The sequence below is a fragment of the Numida meleagris genome, chromosome 1 (assembly GCF_002078875.1).
Source record: "Numida meleagris isolate 19003 breed g44 Domestic line chromosome 1, NumMel1.0, whole genome shotgun sequence".
Taxonomy (NCBI): domain Eukaryota; kingdom Metazoa; phylum Chordata; class Aves; order Galliformes; family Numididae; genus Numida; species Numida meleagris.
Window position 1 is genome coordinate 63,877,560 of NC_034409.1, and position 14,895 is coordinate 63,892,454.

General features: G+C 44.0%; 1 protein-coding gene across 2 annotated transcripts in view; it reads right to left on the reverse strand.

Annotated features, from left to right (window-relative positions):
- The window catches only part of EPS8 (epidermal growth factor receptor pathway substrate 8), a 134,021-nt gene extending 121,147 nt beyond the window's left edge, over positions 1-12,874 (reverse strand). For both annotated transcript variants that reach the window (XM_021390714.1, XM_021390703.1), the window contains exon 1: positions 12,682-12,874. The gene's annotated coding sequence lies outside the window, so the exon portion shown is untranslated. The remainder of the gene's footprint in view (positions 1-12,681) is intronic.

Consider the following 14,895-nt stretch of genomic DNA (forward strand, 5'->3'; position numbering starts at 1 on the left):
CATACTAAAATGACAAAAAAAAAAAGTGTCAAATTCTTTTAAATTGTTTCCATATGATCTAAGACTCTATTAATAAAACAAGAACCAGACTTTTGGGGGGGGTTGTTGTTGTTTTTGGCTTGTTTTTTGTTTGTTTGGTCTAGTTTCTTTGGTCTAGTGGTTGGCGACCCTGCACTCAGCAGGGAGGTTGAGACTAGATGATCTTTGAGGTCCTTTTCAACCCAGGCCGTTCTATGATTCTATGATTGTTTGTTTTTTAATATTTGAGTAAGCATTTTAAGAGCAAGCAGAAAGATAAGTTGCCCCATTACAATCAGTGGAACAAATGTTTATAGATCAGTATTTTGACCCTATATTAACCCCTCTCCCCTGCAACTGGAGGACAACCCCTTCACAAAGACCATTACCGGGATTCATCAGCAACCATTTCCAGTAGGGCTGAAGAATACATTCAAAGTGGTCAAGGTAGGTTTTAGACAATTCTCAGTCTGCTTTGAAACAAAAAAGATTTCTGTTTGCCACATCCAACGAATGAGGGGGAGAAGACTTTTTGCTAAGATGCAAACATTTGAATTCTACTGTATATCAGGCCCTACAGTTTATCAGATTCACAGTACATGAATTGTATTATTTTCCAGAAAATATTAACAGCTGAAGACATATACACATAACCAGATGTTTTCTTCCTAGGAAAGACACTACAGATGAAAAAAATATATATGTATCTGTTGTAATACTGGACAGAAACTGGCAAGCTGTTTGCGCAGAGTGTATATACAAATGGTCTTAAAGACATTAATGATAAAAAGCAAGAGAGGGCAAAGGCCCTGCAATAGTTTTTTTTGGCTGAAACATTTCTCTGGAGGCGTAATGTGTCCAGAGTGAAGAGTGCACGTTTAGACCAAGAATGTTACTCACACATGGTTTATAATCAGTGAGTGCACCACCACCACCAGCCCAACGCCTGTGAAAAATCATTTTTGTTCAACAAAAACTACCCCAAGCTCCAGATCTACATCAGTTTAAGGTCATTTGATTCCTGAAGGCATGTGTCTATCACAGGGGAATATCTGGAAGACTCCTCTATTCCTATAAGTCATCATGGCAACAGCACTGTCTCAGAACATCTCATTACTGGCAGCAAGAGTCCCATGCTCAGCAGGCAAGCAGTGAGCACATAAAGAGCAAGGTTATATCTAAAATTCCAGTTCACCGTTCTGTACTTCCTGAAGAAGTTGCTGCACTCAAAATCTGCGAAGGAGACTTTTAGGCCAAGCAGGACTCGCATCAGTTGTGACATTCCAACACAGTCATAGTGGATTCAATTTACTAAACTGCCTGAAATAACATCTGTGAATCTTGTTCAATAGCAGCCATAAAGATCATATGACTATGGAGAAAAAGTGTTATTGCTGGCATTACTGGGAGTACTAGGACAGCGTGCATCTGGACATCCATGTCACCGTACAACACTATCTCCAAAGTTCAGGAGGTAGAAAGGCCCAGACTTGATCAAATCTGCCAAGGTGGAGATAAACAGGAACCCCAACGATACTTCTGTGGATATTTCCCACGGGGCAATATAGCTTTTAACTCTTCAAAAATGTTTCCCAACCAAATATCAGCCTTGTGAGCCAAAAACAGTTATGCATAGAAGTTTATATAATGGTTCAGAAAGAGATTCAAGCTTATACAATTTATACAGTGAAGCGTGAAAAGAAAGGACAGGCTCCAGCATCATCTGCTTTTAGCCTAGGAGGTTTTGGGGAAAGGCCCGTATGCAGAAGAGTAAATCTCATGTAGCGCATTTGCTACATGCCAAAAAATATATAAATACAAACAACAGTACCAAGGGGAGTATCACCATGTTCTGGCATTCACACAATTCCAACACAGAACCACTGGAAATTCACTAACATACTTAGTGAAAAATGCCAATACATGCAAGAGGCAACAGGTTTAAATGAATGTGTCTATCATGGACAAAGAGGAAGGACTAGAAATCTTGGTTTATATTTTTCTACCAGAAATATTAGGGCAGAAGCTCTCCTCCTTCATACATTCTGAAGGTCAAACCAAATGATGTAATGATCCCCCATGGCCTTCAACAGGTTTTATAGATAATACGACTTAAAAATAGATATGATGTTTAAATTATAAAATTCTCTTGAAATTGAGTGCCTGGTACAATAAGCCTTCATTCACTGGCTAACATCTGGACAAGCTATCACAATACAAACAGGTAGATACTCTGAAATTGTAACTTCATCCCTCTGACTCCCTCTGCCTGAAATGTAAACAACACATACTATCTCCTACTCAGTCTGCATCAGCCAGGTGCAGAACTGCAGAAGGGCATGCAGATGGATGACATGCCTACAGTGCAGACACCGTACCAGGTTCAGGCACAAGATATGGTTTAGCTGTGGCTGTAAGGACCTCTGTCCTCAGCCACAAGCACAGAGACCACACCGTCCCACACAACTCAGCCTCTTTCCTGTGCTGGAGGAGCCAGTTAAAATCAGCTTGGACATATCTCCTCTGTCCTGACATCTCTGCTGTAGGGCCTGCTCCGAATTACTTCATTCAAAGTCTGTTCCCATGCAGTAACGGCCGGAGGTCACCGTCCTGGTTCAGGATGAATGATTTGAATTCATTAAGTGTACCAAATTATACACTACATTTTTGCGCAATTTCCAAGTGGAAGGCCAAACAAGAAGTACAGGAGGGAGGTGCTGTCATCACCAGCTACACGGCTGTTTAACTGGTAACAAGTACAACATAACACAGCAAGGCTCACCAATTCGTATGAACGGCCTGTAAGTCCACTGGAAATCACTTAATTTCTTAAGCGAATGCAAAAATCAGATTGCTTTGCTTTTGCATATGTTTTGACAATGGCTATTTCATTTCATGTATTACGATAATGCATAAAGCACCATCAAAAGCAGCACAAAATCTCTTATAATTGCAGTCTAGTAATGCAAGATCTCACTGAAGCACACCATTAATTCCTTGACAGTTAGGGAACGAGCCAAACACTTTGTGCAAATGAAGGATTAGCAAGGTTTCAACACATACATTTCTTTGCACTTAAATAGTGCAAGGAATGAACCTTATTAAAAAAGAATTTCATATTAGACTTCAAAATGATGGCCCCTTAGGCAGGTTTTCTGTACTTCAAAAGACAGCTATTATTCTACTATATGTTTCGGTCTAGGATGACAGAAGAAGAAATTCCCATCAAATTGCTGTACTATTGCATGCAAGGAGCATGAAATAGTTACTCTTTCCTGCAGCCCTCAGAAAAAAAAGAAAAATAAACACAAACTTTTGCTCAAAATAGAATGTCGCCAGCCTCACACAATAAAGAGAGAACAACTTCAGTACAACACTATGTCTTTAATTCCATTTTTTTACTGAAAATATTTTGAGCAGTTAAAGAAATATGCACGCCCTGCTCCAGAATTCTCAGAACCTGCCTGCCAGCATCAGGACAACTCCTCCGGGGCTGCAAGGTTTCACTACTTAGCACTATATGGAACTACTTCTATGTAGAAGGACTTCGCAGCTGTAAAGGTTAGTGCCTTTTCTTCTTGCTTTTTAAAGGTGTTCAAAGTTGTCTGAAAATTTGCTTACATAGAATCAGAAAAGACCAAATCAGTTCCTTGCTCTGCTTCATTTCTGGTTTAGGAGTTCTTGTAGCGCAGCCACTACGAAGTGATGCTTCCCATCCTCCAGATTCACATGACCTCTCTGATGTGTTCACTCATTCAGGTCTTCATAATTAGAACTGATCCAGAAGCTACTGGGAAACACCTCTAGCAATTTAAATAAGCACTGTGCTAAGTACTAAGATACAACTAGTAATCGGCCACTTATTACAGAGTTTGATGGCCCTACTGAGTGAAGTGGAACTCACTAAAAGCACACAAAATATGTAGGAACAGTATTAAATTAAGATCTCATAATCAGCAATTAAGAATGCTAAAAGAGCTCACAGAATGTGTTGTGTTCTTCCAAACCTTTCCACCTTCTCTTAAATGTTTATAGTAAAAAGAACAGAGATGTTTTCTTCAAAGCACAAAGCACTACCAGTCCTACCAACATTCCAGCAGCACAAGATTCTTCCTATAACGTGACCAAGTAACCCACTCAGATCTTCAGGATATGATAGAAAAATAATTGTTCCCCCTCAGTGTTTTTTTGCTATTATTCTATTTTTTCTTATCCTTATTCCTTCAGGCAGAAGTGACTGAGAGATTTTATCATCAGTTCAGCCAAACAGAACTCCCCTGCGTTTGCTTTCTTTTAGATTCAAGCTTTACAATTAAGTAGTGCATTAGAGCAATACCTCATAATTTTCCACCCGGCTAAAACTGATTGGCCCTCTAAGGCTTCAGTTTAATTTTTTCTCTCTCCCATTTTACTAACTAGAAGAAAAATGAATCTACCTTCAAGCCCGTTGGAATCAATCTTCTTTTCTCTTTCTCACAATTTATAAGGCAGAGGCTTAAAAAGTGCTCATATCCTCTTTTAACAAGCTGGTTATGTGAGATAAGCACAAGTACATTAATAAAAATAGCTCAGCATTAAGTCACGGATGTTTTACAAAAGTAAACCTAAAAAAAACCCTAAAGGCTAATCATGATTTATACCGTTTCTCTTTCCCTATACTACCAGATATCAATCATCTATAAAAGATCCCTTCTTTTACATACGAACGTCATGAGCACAACTGCTGCTGGCTCATTTCTAATCAGCTCAGGCACCACAGAGCACAGACCCCCAGTCAGCCGACGACTGGCACACTGTCACGGTGCAGAACAGGCATCGGTCTTTCTCGGTTACAGACTTGAACTTTTCTCCCCTTCCCTCTTTTCAAAGAAGCCCTTTACCAAGATTTCACAGCTGGAAGCCCAGCTTCTCCCATCCCAGCTCTCCCACAAGCTGTACCTCAGCAGCATCTGCACCATCGCTTTTACTAACCTCAGGACCCATTCCTGAGCTTGTATCCCTGTGAGAGGAACACCGTACACAGTGTGAAGAGATGATGTCAGAGCGTGGGGAAAAGTTGCAAGATTTCATGAAAAATGTCTTCCGGAATGCAAACTTGATTGAAAAAGGAAATATGTGAAGTGGCGCCCCACACACTAACTTTGGGGTGTGCTACTTTGTCAAGTATTTTGAATAGCTCATTTCCTGCACAGTACAATGAAAATGGAAGAATTCTCAAGATCCCAATAATGATACAAACCTACAGCTACGGCACAGTTAATACAACCACCAGCATTGACACTTTTATTACTGCAATTACTACGAAGCAGCTGGTGGTAATAATAATAATACTTAGCATTTATATGGTGCTTTACATCTTCAAAGCCTGTATAAACATTTACTAATTAAGTCTCCCAGAACCCCTGAGAGACAGATCCATTTTCAGTTTTATAAATAAGAAAATTGAGGCAGAGAGACAAAACTACTGTCTCCAACACCAGGATCTTGAGATGAATTTTAGAAAGGGGAATGGGCATCTCCACAGACAAAATAACTTTCTGAGTTATAAAAGTACTACTTAAAATTCTCGAAGAACAGGATGGGACATGATCCTTCACGCTCTGCGCATCCACCTCCTCCAAAAAAGTAAGAAAACACCTTCACAGGGAAGATGAACTCCACTGTTGCCAGCTGCTCAAAGCTACTTGCCACTGTGGAGCACAAAGCGCTGAATTAAACAGGCCAGTAGCACCATCACATCTGCCAAATCCCCAGCCTGGAAGACAAACTCTCTCTGAAGACTCAAATTGTTGATAAACTGCACAAAACTGCAACTTCAGTCACCATCAAGATTGGTCCCTAAAAGCAACTCACTTCAAAAGCAACTCCCCAAAAGCAGCTGTATTCTGCACTGTCACAATTTAAGAAACAGATGAACGTATCTTTTTTCTTGCATGTCAATGCCTGATTTTAATATAAAAAGAGAGTAAGACTTAACTCCACTGAACTCTTAGTAGACATGAACAAATGCTTAGGGAAGGCACTTCTAAGTACATCTTACATTCATATTCAATGAGACATTGAACAGATTTTCAGTGTATGTATTAGACACCTCACTCACACACAGAAAAAAAATGCCTACACACACTTCAACACCCCCTATTCAGGTCTTGAGCTCCAGAGCAGCTTGCAGTGAACTTAAAATTACAGTCTAGACAAAATGCAGTAATGTATTGAAGAACATATTACTTTTAAAGCCATATTCTAGAAAGACTTAATTATACACGTAATTTTGAATATAAACTGTCCCACTGAGATCAATAGATCTGAAATGCATTTCAGAAGGCACTGGAATAAAGACTGATGACACGAATACACACAGGGGGGAAAAGCTGGTTTGTGGGAAAGGAATGGCTTTGTTGCAAAGAGTGGTAGGAAGTGACTGTGTGAAGCTGAATATGAAGCACGATGAACAACTGAAAAGTAAAATAAAAAGGGTAGGGACAACTTATGGAATAAATAAAGAAGCAAGAAGAAATAAATCAATTTAAATTTATAGCAAAGAGCAAAAACAGGATGGACCACAACATGGTGATGGTGGAGAAACACGGCTTGAGCAACCAGAAAAGAAAGGAAAACACTAAGAGCTAACCCAAGGGAAATGGTTGAGCAGGGGGAAGAACATGGACCAAAGCATAAGGCAAGGTTCAATGCATCACTGCTTTAGCACAGGAGCAGCAACGGAAGGAAAACAGTAACTACAACAGAGACGCTGTTTGTTTCTCAGCAGGAGTAGGATGCTCACTGCACAGGTGATTCAACTATTGGACACCCAGGTGCAAAGTCCAGATTCCTCACTCTGTCATGCCCTCTGTGAGACAGCAGTTAGCACAGATTTATTAGCTATAAGGAAATTTGCAGTTGAAGGAGGAACAGACTGCACCACCCTACCTGCCAGCCCTCTGCCTTAGCCCCCGGACAATTCTTCGTCCCTAAATACAGGAAGAAGAAGAAATAAAAGAGATGAAATACTATGCTAAGGTTGTGAAAGGATCGCAAAGCAATAAATAACAATAGACAAGGAGAAGAGAATAAGTATTCCCACTATGAGAAAAGCAAACCTGAGACAACACTGAAATGAAAGTAGAAAAATATGTATTTAAATACACTATCTGCCTCTAAAGTCTCAGAGAGAAACACACTTATATTTATATACCCAACTCCAGGCAATATAATGCATTCACAGGCTTCTCAAAGCATGCTGTGCAAGGCTGTAAATTACTTTAGAGGCCTATCTACAAGTGGATGACTTTCCCATTTTAAAAATGGCACAGAAGACCACCGGTCTGTATTTTGATGCAACTTGATTATCACAAACTCCTCACAACATAACTCAGTTTCATCCTACAGCCCTTGCCATATTGTTGTCTGCACTGAGTGACGCTTGGCACAAGTCTTGTATCCCTGTGCTAGGTGTAATAGACCTGTACATCCAAAATGTCTTTGCGATAAACACTGGGATCCTCAAAAGCACTGAATGTCTTGATCAACCATCTATCTAACTCTCTGAAACACTGAGGTAAATCCCTTATCAATTACAAGAAGAATGCTTCCTCAAGACCAATCACTTCAAATTATATTTTACACAAAACAAAACAAAGGGTGACACTGGAAGAAGAAAGAGTATATCAGAACTATGAGAGGAGCTGTGCATCTTTGCAAGAAGGGCACTCAGATGTTAAACCCCCTCAACCACCCCAGAACAAAACAAAGTGCTCACGACCCAAGGTTCACATGGAAGACAAACCGCTAGGAGCATTAAGAGGACAAATGAGAATACCTTCAAATTCCACCTGCAGTGAAAATATACTGAGATACTCTTACATCACACCTTGCATCTGCAAGTATTAAAGAACAAACAGACTTATCCAACTTCATGTATTTCTCCTGTTTTTTAGATCAAGTTTTAAGCACCTAATCTGTGAGGTATGTTACGTATTGTTTCCCTTTCCTAATGGCTCTGAACCTATATTAATGAAGAGTGAAAAAGCGCTGCTAACATCTGACTTTCGGCTTCTCTTTGCAGGTGAGCCAATTTCTGGAAGGCAAGGGGGAGGAGAAGGGAGTGCTGATGGGAGAAGCAGCAAGCCTAGCGCCTGCTTTACTACTTGGCCAAATCTTTAAAAATGCTTTTACATGCAGGAGCAGAAATCAAAGTAACACACAAATCCCCATGAGTCATCTCTTTATTTTCCAGATTAAAAAAAATTCCTGAGCTAGAGACATTAAGGCTCATGATGATACTCCTGCAGTAAGTGAAGTCTGAAACATTTAGGAGCTCCAGTAAATTCCACCTCCCTGCCCAAGTACCAGCTATGGCAGCTTCACCATTAAGCCAGCTAACACGGCTCCTCTGTGCTCATGGGATGCATAAAAGAAGTTGTTTGTTCCCCTACCTGCAGTGATAACCTACAAAATCTATACGACCTATAAATAGTAACATTTTGGATTATTAAAAGACAAATCCTCTCTCTTACATAAAACCAGTACATTCTGGAAAAGAAGAAAAAAAGGACAAATTACGTGTACACAGATTACTTGAAGTTCCTGAACATCTGTAACACCTACACTGAATAGATACCATTCTTAAAAAGTGTTTTCTAAATATTCCGTTGAAATACTCAAAGGTTTAACAGCATTCCAGGAAAACAGGTTCATCATTTCACAACCCACAGTTTTATAAGAGAACACGACAATTTCCAAGTATGGTTGAAATGCCAACCTGAGCGAGGCTTTAAGAACAAATGCAACCAGTACCCTCTGTCATACTATTAGTAATGAAGATGCCCCTTACGCATCAGAACACTGCACAACTGAAAACCATTCAGAAATGCATCAATTAAGGCAAGACGTACAAATCCCACAGTAAATACCCATCGTGAGCCTTTGAAGTTAGAGACATCTGCTCACTCTGCCCATCCAAAATGCAAAAGATTGCTAGAGTCTATTCAGAAAACGACAGAGGTAATAAATGCAAACAAAGTAATTTGTAATTTGCTATTTCCACATCAGATCTCGTTCCCGTGGAGAGTCACAGCATGAGTAGCTTTAATTGCATAGATAGCGGCACAAGGAGGGAAGGGAAGAAAGGACTGACTGTGTTCAACTAGTAGAATGCAAGGCCTCGGGTTGGCTCATATTGAAAAATTTTACTAAAAATGACATTTGTGAATTAAATCAAAGGCATGTGTCAGTGAGTGCGGGCTCAGGGATACAGCTCAAAATGAAAACCAGTCCTCAAAAGCTAACGCTAATGATGCTTGCATTTTTAACTGACTCATTTTTCATCCTCTCAAAGTCCATAATGTGCTATGGGAAAAAGAAAGCAACACAAAACAGATGCAAAGGTTGCTTCTTCCCGCATCCCCGCTGTCTTTCCAAGAAACTTGTGAGTAACCTCGCACGGGAACAAACACAATGATACAGAACCACGAAAGTACAAAACCCTACAACAGACACCTCCTCTTATCTTGCTGCTTCAGTGAATCTGGAGCTTCGCTTTGTAAACACTTGTGCTAAGCCTTTGTCACACGCAGACTGAGCAGCCCCACTGAGATGAAACTTGACTGTGTCTGTAAGTTCATATGTATGCATAACGGTGAGAGACGGAGCGCTCCCTCTCTCTCATGACTGTAGTAACAGCCAAAGTTCCCCGAAAAAAAAAGTAAAATTCAAACAGCTTGACATCCAAGACTGGAAATTGACATTTCCAGGTATCAGGGTTAAATCATTACATGTACAAATCCTGCGCTGGATGAATAAATCAATGGATGAAGCAGAATCTAACTCTGGACTGAGATAAAATGGCAACAGTCATGGACCTCAGTGAAAGCAGGAATTCTAGTTTTGCTGATGCTAAGCATTTAATGCTGAAAAAAGCTAGAGAACTAGCACTGAAAACAACAAATTAGCCTCTTAATACATTTTTTTTTGCACCATGAATATTCCATATCTATAGCCACACTCTTAGTTTAGTTACCAGGGGTATTTTTAGCGATGTTCAGTTTTAGGGCATGTTCAGTAAGCGCTGCCCTAGCTCTGGCAAAGGGGTATTTCAGGCATCAGGCTGCTCCCTGAACCACAAAGCAAATACAGAGGCTTCAAATCAGCCCAGAGCCATCCAGCTGCAAGGTGTTGACAAGTCTCCCTGGGAACCCAGCTCGGGACTAGAATGATGAAACTCCTGATGCTCTATGGACACAGGAAACACAGAACCAGATGCTGTGAAATAAAAAACTAGAAGAAATCTTGGTTTCAAAGGCAGTATGAGAACAAAATCTATCCATACATGAAAGACATACACACAAGCAAAGAACCCTTCTGATTCTGTTTGAACAGAGGTATCAGGATTGGGCTGTGTTCACTGCACCAACAGCTGCATAGCTCTGAGGAATTAAATGTCTATACTTGCTGGCTACCAGACACAAAGCAGAGAGAGAGGTTCTGCAGTGCTCCAGTTTGGATGGGCCATGGACCAAAGGCTCCATTTTTCCACCTGGTGTGGCCCAGTGCTGCTTCTTTAGGGAAACCTCCCACCTTTGACCAGTTGTTCTTGTCTAGAAGACAAGGGTGACTTGGCAATTATAATTAGCAATGCAAGAGAAATAAGTGTTAGACACTGAAATCAAAGTTAATAAGCACTTTATTAGTGCAGCCTTTACTGTGCGGTCTTCAGCTATGGCAGCGGGACAACAGAAGATTTGGAGAGCAAAGTTCTTATGCATTTGATCTATTTTGACCCTCAGGGCACCAATTATTCAACTTCAGATGTTTAGGTTTTAATAAGCTCTCACCCGCAGGGGAATAAAAATACAGCAGTTAATGTGAGTGATTTGCCATTTACAGCTAGAATATGGACAGAAAGAAAATCAATCATGTTTCACGAATTCAGTTGTCACCAAGTGGAAAATGTTTTTTCAGTCTGTGTGTTTCACAGCAGAAGTGTCTTTAGATCAATCTTGGGCTCTGTATTATTGCTATGTATAGACAGGCACCTACTGGGTGTTCTTCCTTATGGGGCTGCTAGCTCCCTCCAGTTGTACCTAATGGGATGCTCTGAGCGCTTTCAAAATAATGCACAATCAAAAACACTTATTCTGAGCTCTAAGAGCACATAACTCAATACTGCAAGTATTGTGAGTATGTGACAATCCAAGTGTTGTCCGAAGCCAGTCATATACCCACGGCCTCCCCCAGACAAAGCAGCCCCGCTCTGCTCCAGCAGACCTTTGAGCACGGTATCTCATTACCTGCAGGTACCCGTATGCTAATAATAACACTGCACTCGCTGCGAATTGAGCTGAGAAACACTGCATCTTCTGCACATCCTGGGAACCTCACAAGCTCTTTGCAGCCCTCACCACTCACTGAGAGAAGCGAGCAGCCCACATTAGGGATGGTCTAGGAGGTGACCACTTCTCAGAGGGCTCCGCTTGTGGAATTTCCAGTGGTACTTCGTGGCATGGGGACTGCTCACACAATGCTGATTCTGTGTTTCCAGTTGCTAACAACAAAAATGGTCACACTGAGGTTCTTCCATGTAAGCAGTTTTTGTAGCTGACATAGACATTGCACAGTCACAAACGAGAAGAAAGATGGTTGATAGGAAGGGAGGAGGACCCTATTTCTGATGACAAAAGGAAGGAGAGGCCGTACTATAACACAGTCTACGCTGCAACGAAACCTGAGATCCATCCTTTGGTTAATATTTCAGCAGACACAACCTAGAGGAGTAATATTTTTATCTCCAGTACTTCACTTGAAGTAAACAGACTCCACCAAAGGTCATACCGCTGCATGTCCGTACCTCGGGGGGAGACGGGAGCCGCGAGTCAAGGCAAAGCACGCTTTTGGGGTGCGAGGGTTGGTTCTCAAACAATATCCTTATAAAAAACTTGCTCTGCCTTTCTATTGCCTGCTGCTAGCCGGCTTGAGACAAAGGTTCAGTAGAAGCTGAGGCGTCTTGCTGTTCATGAGCATAACCCAATTGTACAGAGGTTACAGGGGGCCAGCAGCATCTTAAATCATTAAACGAAATGCCAGAAAACCTGTTTTCCACCGCGTGCCCAGGTCATCCTTAGTGCACGGCGCGATGCACACAGGAGTGCGCGTCATGGCGGTGAGAGGGGCAGGAGGAGGAAGAACGCCAGGCAAAGTTCGCAGCGAGCGGGAACGGGGAAAGAAGGCGGCAGGGCAGCGCACCCGGGAAACACGGGATTATCGCACCCGCCAGCTGCTCCTCGCCAGCTCCCAGCAACGCTGACCGGGAAGCAGCTTAAAGGGCGGAAAACAATGACACGAGAGCAGGAGACACAGCCCGGCCACCTGGGAGCAGGTGGGGAGGGAGGCGACGAGCGCCGGGGACACGGGCGCCCGGGCAAGGTGCGAGGTGCGGCGGCAGAGCCGTACGCAGACGGAAGGGCTGCAGCCCCAACGTCGTCCCCAGCCGCGGAGCCCCGCACACACCGGGGGAGCGAGTTTTCCAGCGGCCCCTGCCCGAGCAGCCCCAGCCTCCTCCAGGTGGCTGAACGCCCCGCAGCTCGCCACGTTACGCCGTGTTTCGGGACCGCAGCGTAACCGTGGGGAGCGGAGACCCGAGGGAATCCCGCCCCGGCAGCCCCTTACCTTGCAGGCGTTCTTCTCCCGTGCGGAGGTACGGGGCGCGCCGGTGGCCGAGAGCGCGGCGGGGCTCGGTGCTGGGCTCGGTGCGGGGCTCTCCCCGCGGGGCCGAGCGCGGGGCTCGGCGCCACCAACAAAGTGCCGGAGCGGCGCGGGCAGCGGGAACAGCCGCGGAGCGAAACGGAGCCGAGCTCCCTCTGCCGGCCCGCCCCGCCCCGGCCACAGTCCCTGCCCCAGCCCGCGGCCGGGGCGGGCCCGCGGAGGGCTACCGCCGAGCTCGGCCGCCGGCCAGCTGCGCTCTCCTGTTGCGGCGTGCGGGTCGCCTGCGGGATGCCGAAGCACTGCAAGCAGCCCCCCGGAGCCGGGCTGGGGTAAGAGGCTTGTTTCCAGTCATCCTAAGTGTTCACCAAAATCACCATAAAGCCACACACAAAACCTACCAAGACTCCGAAGCAAGGAAGTAGGTGTCTCTACACCGCCCGCGGGACGAGCCGGCTGCGAGAACGACACCCTCCCATCCTCACTCGCAATCCCGGATGAAATCTCCTGGCTGTCGATGCTGTTTCCATCTGGCTGCGCGTGCCCCTAACCCCGACAACTCACGCGTGGCTGTCGCTGTGTGCATGAAACAGCCCCGCACACGAACTCCGGGCATGCTGACAGAGGGCTGAAGTGCTGCCTACCCTGGTGGCTTCTGTAGAGAGGCACTCCTGCTCCTAAAGTCAGGCTGTTCCCTGAGAATCTCCCTTTTCATTGAGTTCCCATTCGAAGTTTCTGTCTTTTGCGACTGCAGAAAAGCTCAAAAAGAAATCCTGCAGCAGCATCTGACTGACATTAAGAACCCCCCTTCATAAGGTCTCTGCGCTGATGAGACCTCATCTGGAATGCTAAATCCAGATGTGGAGTCCTCAGAACGTGAGAAATGTAAACCTGTTGGAGCGTATCCAGAGGAGGGACAGAAAAATGATCCCAAGGATGGAACACCTCCCTTATGAGGACAGGCTGAGAGAGCTGGGGATGTTCAGCCTGGAGAAGGAAAGGCTCTGGGGAGACCTATGAGCAGCCTTCCAGTATCTAAAGGAGAGCTACAGGAAAAAAGAGGACAGGCCCTTTGTGATAGAACAAGGGGAAGTGGTTTCAAACTAAAAGAGGGGAGATTTAGATTGGATAGGAGGACTAAGTATTATATAGTCAGGGTGGTGGGGCACTGGAACAGGTTGCCCAGAGAGGTGGTGGATGCCCCGTCCCTGGAGACACTGCAGGTCAGGCTGGACGGGGCTCTGAGCAACCTGATCTACCTGTGGGTGTCCCTGTTCATTGCAGGAGAGTTGGACCAGATGGCCTTTAAGGGTCCATTCCAAGCCAAATGATTCTATGATTCTGATTCTATGACAGGCAAAAAGAACCTCCCTTTGTATATGATAGCTAAGCTAACTTATGAGGTTGGGTTCCTGGTTCTCGATACAATGGCATCGACAATCCTGAAAGACTTACAAACCTGTACGAGATTCCTCACAAAGTGCGCGGTTAAGAAGAGCATCCATCTTTGAATGTCTGAAGCATGTAAACACCACAGTAGGACTGAGCGCAGTTACCCAAACACAGCAACAAATCTTTTCTGCTGCAAAGTTTCTCTGATTCCAGGACCTCTCTAAACAACCCATGCCAGAGAAGTATAAAGTAGGGAAAGAGCAGCTGTGTTCTGCAGTTCCCACTTGATTCCAGGAAATGGGACTTGGCGGCTCCATGCTCTCCATACCACTCTGTGAGTCACCTGCAGAGGCACTGAAGGCAGAACCATCGCTGCCTGCTCCTGGTGCAGAGGGTCCAGGAAGCAGGGAAGAGAACAAACTCCTTTGAAATAATGGGGTTGGGTAGGGAGGCTGAGATTAAAGCTGCCTTTGTGTACCTAAGCAAGCATGAAAGGCACAGATACCATCCGCTTATCTTGCTAACAGGAAGCTTGTTTCCTGCAAACGTTAAAACCTGAAAGAATCGGGTTGTGGAGCAGACACCTCGGTCATTCGTGGGGGTGAACACTTACAGGAGCACTGACGTCTACACCAACTTTCCCAAACTGTTCATACCAATCACCACTCACAGCCTCTGTGGGTAAGCAGGAATAGTAATTTACACAGAAATGTGCCTACTCAGTGAGATGGAATATGACAGATGCTAATAAGAATAGAAGTGGGGGCTTTCTACATCCCTGGCAAAGAC